Source organism: Tasmannia lanceolata, unplaced genomic scaffold, assembly GCF_043159265.1.
Source record: "Tasmannia lanceolata isolate RefF3 unplaced genomic scaffold, GAP_Taslan_0.1 ptg000044l, whole genome shotgun sequence".
NCBI lineage: Eukaryota > Viridiplantae > Streptophyta > Magnoliopsida > Canellales > Winteraceae > Tasmannia > Tasmannia lanceolata.
Window position 1 is genome coordinate 8668406 of NW_027518721.1, and position 8407 is coordinate 8676812.

The window sequence follows — 8407 nt, forward strand, 5'->3', positions numbered from 1 at the left end:
ACCTCCGCTTGATTGACCATAACTCTCTCAATTTAACTCTTAACTCTTTGAAATTAGTTTCATTTCGAAGGAATCGAAGTGTAGTTTAAAACGAAAGAAACGGAGATGAAAAACTCCAAGTATTTTGAGAGTTATGATGGAAATAGTTAGACTCGCGCTTTGGTTTAGCAATTTACTGACCTCCCTCCGATTGATTGACCATAAATCACTCAATTTAACTCGTAATTCATTGAAATTAGTTTCATTTCGAAGGAATCGAAGTGTAGTTTAAAACGAAAGAAACGGAGATGAAAAACTCCAAGTATTTTGAGAGTTAATGGAAATAGTTAGACTCGCGCTTTGGTTTAGCAATTTACTGACCTACCTCCGATTGATTGACCATAACTCTCTCAATTTAACTCTTAAGTCATTTAAAAATTAGTTTCATTTCGAAGGAATCGAAGTGTAATTTAAAACGAAAGAAACGGAGATGAAAAACTCCAAGTATTTTGAGAGTTATGATGGAAATAGTTAGACTCGCGCTTTGGTTTAGCAATTTACTTACCTACCTCCGATTGATTGACCATAACTCTCTCAATTTAACTCGTAATTCATTTAAATTAGTTTCATTTCGAACGAATCAAAGTGTAGTTTAAAACGAAAGAAACGGAGATGAAAAACTCCAAGTATTTTGATAGTTATGATGGAAATAGTTAGACTCACGCTTTGGTTTAGCAATTTACTGACCTCCCTCCGATTGATTGACCATAACTCACTCAATTTAACTCGTAATTCATTGAAATTAGTTTCATTTCGAAGGAATCGAAGTGTGGTTTAAAACGAAAGAAACGGAGATGAAAAACTCCAAGTATTTTGAGAGTTATGATGGAAATAGTTAGACTCGCGCTTTGGTTTAGCAATTTACTGACCTACCTCCGATTGATTGACCATAACTCTCTCAATTTAACTCTTAACTCATTGAAATTAGTTTCATTTCGATGGAATCGAAGTGTAGTTTAAAACGAAAGAAACGGAGATGAAAAACTACAAGTATTTTGAGAGTTATTATGGAAATAGTTAGACTCGCGCTTTGGTTTAGCAATTTACTGATCTACCTCCGATTGATTGACCATAAATCACTCAATTTAACTCGTTATTCATTGAAATTAGTTTCATTTCGAAGGAATCGAAGTGTAGTTTAAAACGAAAGAAACGGAGATGAAAAACTCCAAGTATTTTCAGAGTTATGATGGAAATAGTTAGACTCGCGCTTTAGTTTAGCAATTTACTGACCTCCCTCCGATTGATTGACCATAACTCACTCAATTTAACTCGTAATTCATTGAAATTAGTTTCATTTCGAAGGAATCGAAGTGTGGTTTAAAACGAAAGAAACGGAGATGAAAAACTCCAAGTATTTTGAGAGTTATGATGGAAATAGTTAGACTCGCGCTTTGGTTTAGCAATTTACTGACCTACCTCCGCTTGATTGACCATAACTCTCTCAATTTAACTCTTAACTCTTTGAAATTAGTTTCATTTCGAAGGAATCGAAGTGTAGTTTAAAACGAAAGAAACGGAGATGAAAAACTCCAAGTATTTTGAGAGTTATGATGGAAATAGTTAGACTCGCGCTTTGGTTTAGCAATTTACTGACCTCCCTCCGATTGATTGACCATAAATCACTCAATTTAACTCGTAATTCATTGAAATTAGTTTCATTTCGAAGGAATCGAAGTGTAGTTTAAAACGAAAGAAACGGAGATGAAAAACTCCAAGTATTTTGAGAGTTAATGGAAATAGTTAGACTCGCGCTTTGGTTTAGCAATTTACTGACCTACCTCCGATTGATTGACCATAACTCTCTCAATTTAACTCTTAAGTCATTTAAAAATTAGTTTAATTTCGAAGGAATCGAAGTGTAGTTTAAAACGAAAGAAACAGAGATGAAAAACTCCAAGTATTTTGAGAGTTATGATGGAAATAGTTAGACTCGCGCTTTGGTTTAGCAATTTACTTACCTACCTCCGATTGATTGACAATAACTCTCTTAATTTAACTCGTAATTCATTTAAATTAGTTTCATTTCGAAGGAATCAAAGTGTAGTTTAAAACGAAAGAAACGGAGATGAAAAACTCCAAGTATTTTGAGAGTTATGATGGAAATAGTTAGACTCACGCTTTGGTTTAGCAATTTACTGACCTCCCTCCGATTGATTGACCATAACTCACTCAATTTAACTCGTAATTCATTGAAATTAGTTTCATTTCGAAGGAATCGAAGTGTGGTTTAAAACGAAAGAAACGGAGATGAAAAACTCCAAGTATTTTGAGAGTTATGATGGAAATAGTTAGACTCGCGCTTTGGTTTAGCAATTTACTGACCTACCTCCGCTTGATTGACCATAACTCTCTCAATTTAACTCTTAACTCTTTGAAATTAGTTTCATTTCGAAGGAATCGAAGTGTAGTTTAAAACGAAAGAAACGGAGATGAAAAACTCCAAGTATTTTGAGAGTTATGATGGAAATAGTTAGACTCGCGCTTTGGTTTAGCAATTTACTGACCTACTACCTACGATTGATTGACCATAACTCTCTCAATTTAACTCTTAACTCATTGAAATTAGTTTCATTTCGAAGGAATCGAAGTGTAGTTTAAAACGAAAGAAACGGAGATGAAAAACTCCTAGTATTTTGATAGTTATGATGGAAATAGTTAGACTCGCGCTTTGGTTTAGCAATTTACTGACCTCCCTCCGATTGATTGACCATAAATCACTCAATTTAACTCGTAATTCATTGAAATTAGTTTCATTTCGAAGGAATCGAAGTGTAGTTTAAAACGAAAGAAACGGAGATGAAAAACTCCAAGTATTTTGAGAGTTAATGGAAATAGTTAGACTCGCGCTTTGGTTTAGCAATTTACTGACCTACCTCCGATTGATTGACCATAACTCTCTCAATTTAACTCTTAAGTCATTTAAAAATTAGTTTCATTTCGAAGGAATCGAAGTGTAGTTTAAAACGAAAGAAACGGAGATGAAAAACTCCAAGTATTTTGAGAGTTATGATTGAAATAGTTAGACTCGCGCTTTGGTTTAGCAATTTACTTACCTACCTCCGATTGATTGACCATAACTCTCTCAATTTAACTCGTAATTCATTTAAATTAGTTTCATTTCGAAGGAATCAAATTGTAGTTTAAAACGAAAGAAACGGAGATGAAAAACTCCAAGTATTTTGAGAGTTATGATGGAAATAGTTAGACTCACGCTTTGGTTTAGCAATTTACTGACCTCCCTCCGATTGATTGACCAAAACTCACTCAATTTAACTCGTAATTCATTGAAATTAGTTTCATTTCGAAGGAATCGAAGTGTGGTTTAAAACGAAAGAAACGGAGATGAAAAACTCCAAGTATTTTGAAAGTTATGATGGAAATAGTTAGACTCGCGCTTTGGTTTAGCAATTTACTGACCTACCTCCGCTTGATTGACCATAACTCTCTCAATTTAACTCTTAACTCTTTGAAATTAGTTTAATTTCGAAGGAATCGAAGTGTAGTTTAAAACGAAAGAAACGGAGATGAAAAACTCCAAGTATTTTGAGAGTTATGATGGAAATAGTTAGACTCGCGCTTTGGTTTAGCAATTTACTGACCTCCCTCCGATTGATTGACCATAAATCACTCAATTTAACTCGTAATTCATTGAAATTAGTTTCATTTCGAAGGAATCGAAGTGTAGTTTAAAACGAAAGAAACGGAGATGAAAAACTCCAAGTATTTTGAGAGTTAATGGAAATAGTTAGACTCGCGCTTTGGTTTAGCAATTTACTGACCTACCTCCGATTGATTGACCATAACTCTCTCAATTTAACTCTTAAGTCATTTAAAAATTAGTTTCATTTCGAAGGAATCGAAGTGTAGTTTAAAACGAAAGAAACGGAGATGAAAAACCCCAAGTATTTTGAGAGTTATGATGGAAATAGTTAGACTCGCGCTTTGGTTTAGCAATTTACTTACCTACCTCCGATTGATTGACCATAACTCTCTTAATTTAACTCGTAATTCATTTAAATTAGTTTCATTTCGAAGGAATCAAAGTGTAGTTTAAAACGAAAGAAACGGAGATGAAAAACTCCAAGTATTTTGAGAGTTATGATGGAAATAGTTAGACTCACGCTTTGGTTTAGCAATTTACTGACCTCCCTCCGATTGATTGACCATAACTCACTCAATTTAACTCGTAATTCATTGAAATTAGTTTCATTTCGAAGGAATCGAAGTGTGGTTTAAAACGAAAGAAACGGAGATGAAAAACTCCAAGTATTTTGAGAGTTATGATGGAAATAGTTAGACTCGCGCTTTGGTTTAGCAATTTACTGACCTACCTCCGATTGATTGACCATAACTCTCTCAATTTAACTCTTAACTAATTGAAATTAGTTTCATTTCGAAGGAATCGAAGTGTAGTTTAAAACGAAAGAAACGGAGATGAAAAACTACAAGTATTTTGAGAGTTATTATGGAAATAGTTAGACTCGCGCTTTGGTTTAGCAATTTACTGATCTACCTCCGATTGATTGACCATAAATCACTCAATATAACTCGTTATTCATTGAAATTAGTTTCATTTCGAAGGAATCGAAGTGTAGTTTAAAACGAAAGAAACGGAGATGAAAAACTCCAAGTATTTTGAGAGTTATGATGGAAATAGTTAGACTCGCGCTTTGGTTTAGCAATTTACTGACCTACCTCCGATTGATTGACCATAACTCTCTCAATTTAAGTCGTAATTCATTTAAATTAGTTTCATTTCGAAGGAATCGAAGTGTAGTTTAAAACGAAAGAAACGGAGATGAAAAACTCCAAGTATTTTGAGAGTTATGATGGAAATAGTTAGACTCGCGCTTTGGTTTAGCAATTTAGTGACCTCCCTCCGATTGATTGACCATAAATCACTCAATTTAACTCGTAATTCATTGAAATTAGTTTCATTTCGAAGGAATCGAAGTGTAGTTTAAAACGAAAGAAACGGAGATGAAAAACTCCAAGTATTTTGAGAGTTATGATGGAAATAGTTAGACTCGCGCTTTGGTTTAGCAATTTAGTGACCTCCCTCCGATTGATTGACCATAAATCACTCAATTTAACTCGTAATTCATTGAAATTAGTTTCATTTCGAAGGAATCGAAGTGTAGTTTAAAACGAAAGAAACGGAGATGAAAAACTCCAAGTATTTTGAGAGTTAATGGAAATAGTTAGACTCGCGCTTTGGTTTAGCAATTTACTGACCTACCTCCGATTGATTGACCATAACTCTCTCAATTTAACTCTTAAGTCATTTAAAAATTAGTTTCATTTCGAAGGAATCCAAGTGTAGTTTAAAACGAAAGAAACGGAGATGAAAAACCCCAAGTATTTTGAGAGTTATGATGGAAATAGTTAGACTCGCGCTTTGGTTTAGCAATTTACTTACCTACCTCCGATTGATTGACAATAACTCTCTTAATTTAACTCGTAATTCATTTAAATTAGTTTCATTTCGAAGGAATCAAAGTGTAGTTTAAAACGAAAGAAACGGAGATGAAAAACTCCAAGTATTTTGAGAGTTATGATGGAAATAGTTAGACTCACGCTTTGGTTTAGCAATTTACTGACCTCCCTCCGATTGATTGACCATAACTCACTCAATTTAACTCGTAATTCATTGAAATTAGTTTCATTTCGAAGGAATCGAAGTGTGGTTTAAAACGAAAGAAACGGAGATGAAAAACTCCAAGTATTTTGAGAGTTATGATGGAAATAGTTAGACTCGCGCTTTGGTTTAGCAATTTACTGACCTACCTCCGCTTGATTGACCATAACTCTCTCAATTTAACTCTTAACTCTTTGAAATTAGTTTCATTTCGAAGGAATCGAAGTGTAGTTTAAAACGAAAGAAACGGAGATGAAAAACTCCAAGTATTTTGAGAGTTATGATGGAAATAGTTAGACTCGCGCTTTGGTTTAGCAATTTACTGACCTACCTACGATTGATTGACCATAACTCTCTCAATTTAACTCTTAACTCATTGAAATTAGTTTCATTTCGAAGTAATCGAAGTGTAGTTTAAAACGAAAGAAACGGAGATGAAAAACTCCAAGTATTTTGATAGTTATGATGGAAATAGTTAGACTCGCGCTTTGGTTTAGCAATTTACTGACCTCCCTCCGATTGATTGACCATAAATCACTCAATTTAACTCGTAATTCATTGAAATTAGTTTCATTTCGAAGGAATCGAAGTGTAGTTTAAAACGAAAGAAACGGAGATGAAAAACTCCAAGTATTTTGAGAGTTAATGGAAATAGTTAGACTCGCGCTTTGGTTTAGCAATTTACTTACCTACCTCGGATTGATTGACCATAACTCTCTCAATTTAACTCGTAATTCATTTAAATTAGTTTCATTTCGAAGGAATCAAAGTGTAGTTTAAAACGAAAGAAACGGAGATGAAAAACTCCAAGTATTTTGATAGTTATGATGGAAATAGTTAGACTCACGCTTTGGTTTAGCAATTTACTGACCTCCCTCCGATTGATTGACCATAACTCACTCAATTTAACTCGTAATTCATTGAAATTAGTTTCATTTCGAAGGAATCGAAGTGTGGTTTAAAACGAAAGAAACGGAGATGAAAAACTCCAAGTATTTTGAGAGTTATGATGGAAATAGTTAGACTCGCGCTTTGGTTTAGCAATTTACTGACCTACCTCCGATTGATTGACCATAACTCTCTCAATTTAACTCTTAACTCATTGAAATTAGTTTCATTTCGAAGGAATCGAAGTGTAGTTTAAAACGAAAGAAACGGAGATGAAAAACTACAAGTATTTTGAGAGTTATTATGGAAATAGTTAGACTCGCGCTTTGGTTTAGCAATTTACTGATCTACCTCCGATTGATTGACCATAAATCACTCAATATAACTCGTTATTCATTGAAATTAGTTTCATTTCGAAGGAATCGAAGTGTAGTTTAAAACGAAAGAAACGGAGATGAAAAACTCCAAGTATTTTGAGAGTTATGATGGAAATAGTTAGACTCGCGCTTTGGTTTAGCAATTTACTGACCTACCTCCGATTGATTGACCATAACTCTCTCAATTTAAGTTGTAATTCATTTAAATTAGTTTCATTTCGAAGGAATCGAAGTGTAGTTTAAAACGAAAGAAACGGAGATGAAAAACTCCAAGTATTTTGAGAGTTATGATGGAAATAGTTAGACTCGCGCTTTGGTTTAGCAATTTAGTGACCTCCCTCCGATTGATTGACCATAAATCACTCAATTTAACTCGTAATTCATTGAAATTAGTTTCATTTCGAAGGAATCGAAGTGTAGTTTAAAACGAAAGAAACGGAGATGAAAAACTCCAAGTATTTTGAGAGTTATGATGGAAATAGTTAGACTCGCGCTTTGGTTTAGCAATTTAGTGACCTCCCTCCGATTGATTGACCATAAATCACTCAATTTAACTCGTAATTCATTGAAATTAGTTTCATTTCGAAGGAATCGAAGTGTAGTTTAAAACGAAAGAAACGGAGATGAAAAACTCCAAGTATTTTGAGAGTTAATGGAAATAGTTAGACTCGCGCTTTGGTTTAGCAATTTACTGACCTACCTCCGATTGATTGACCATAACTCTCTCAATTTAACTCTTAAGTCATTTAAAAATTAGTTTCATTTCGAAGGAATCCAAGTGTAGTTTAAAACGAAAGAAACGGAGATGAAAAACCCCAAGTATTTTGAGAGTTATGATGGAAATAGTTAGACTCGCGCTTTGGTTTAGCAATTTACTTACCTACCTCCGATTGATTGACCATAACTCTCTTAATTTAACTCGTAATTCATTTAAATTAGTTTCATTTCGAAGGAATCAAAGTGTAGTTTAAAACGAAAGAAACGGAGATGAAAAACTCCAAGTATTTTGAGAGTTATGATGGAAATAGTTAGACTCACGCTTTGGTTTAGCAATTTACTGACCTCCCTCCGATTGATTGACCATAACTCACTCAATTTAACTCGTAATTCATTGAAATTAGTTTCATTTCGAAGGAATCGAAGTGTGGTTTAAAACGAAAGAAACGGAGATGAAAAACTCCAAGTATTTTGAGAGTTATGATGGAAATAGTTAGACTCGCGCTTTGGTTTAGCAATTTACTGACCTACCTCCGCTTGATTGACCATAACTCTCTCAATTTAACTCTTAACTCTTTGAAATTAGTTTCATTTCGAAGGAATCGAAGTGTAGTTTAAAACGAAAGAAACGGAGATGAAAAACTCCAAGTATTTTGAGAGTTATGATGGAAATAGTTAGACTCGCGCTTTGGTTTAGCAATTTACTGACCTACCTACGATTGATTGACCATAACTCTCTCAATTT